Genomic DNA, 841 nt, shown 5'->3' on the forward strand with positions numbered 1-841 from the left:
CTCACACAGGGCCCCACCCCTCACACAGGGCCCCACCCCTCACACAGAGCTCCACTCCTCACACAGGGCTCCATTCCTCACACAGGGCTCCACCCCTCTCACAGGGCTCCACTCCTCACATAGGGCCTCACCCTTCACACAACCCTCACGTACACCCTACCCCACACACACCCCTACACCTCACACACACCCCATCCCTTACACACGGCCCCACACCTCACAGATGCCCCCCACATACTCTCACACCCCCACACGCCCTACTCCTCACACACACCCCACCCCTCACACACACCCTATCCCTCACACACCCCACCCCTCACTCCCTTCTCCCCTCATCCTCCGCTTCTGCTCTATTTTTCTTAATAGCACTTTTTACTGTCTGCGATGATATTACACATCTACTTGTCTATCTAACTATGTAGCTTATTTCCTCCCAAAGTCCTAAGGTCTACAGAGAAGTGACTTGTCTGATTGTTTGCTACCGTCTGCTCCATTCTAGGCAGAAAGCCTTCTAAGTGGTAGATGCACAGTAAATACTTGAATGGATGACTCAGTCAATAGCCTGAGATAGTCCAGTACTGTCTATAAGACTGGGAACATAACCAAAGCCTTTCTGTGTTTCAGTTTCCTTATCTATAGAGAAGGGATGATAACTAAACATGCCAGCCATGCAGAGGGCTTTGGCCAGTGGCTGGCGTCCTTTTCAACAGTTGCATGGCAGTTCCTATCTGCCTAAATCCTCATAGCAACAGGGAGCGGGTACATAGCTGCCACTTGAGCCTACACAAGGATCCTCAGAACTTTCCTGCATGCAGGCTACCCCTCCTTGAACCACCCCCCC

General features: G+C 52.2%; 1 protein-coding gene across 1 annotated transcript in view; it reads right to left on the minus strand.

The window, feature by feature from the left end:
* The window catches only part of Zmynd12 (zinc finger MYND-type containing 12), a 33,378-nt gene that overhangs the window by 2,268 nt on the left and 30,269 nt on the right, over positions 1-841 (minus strand). The gene's annotated exons all lie outside the window — the stretch shown is intronic.

The sequence above is a fragment of the Grammomys surdaster genome, unplaced genomic scaffold, assembly GCF_004785775.1.
Source record: "Grammomys surdaster isolate TR1022 unplaced genomic scaffold, NIH_TR_1.0 100, whole genome shotgun sequence".
Taxonomy (NCBI): domain Eukaryota; kingdom Metazoa; phylum Chordata; class Mammalia; order Rodentia; family Muridae; genus Grammomys; species Grammomys surdaster.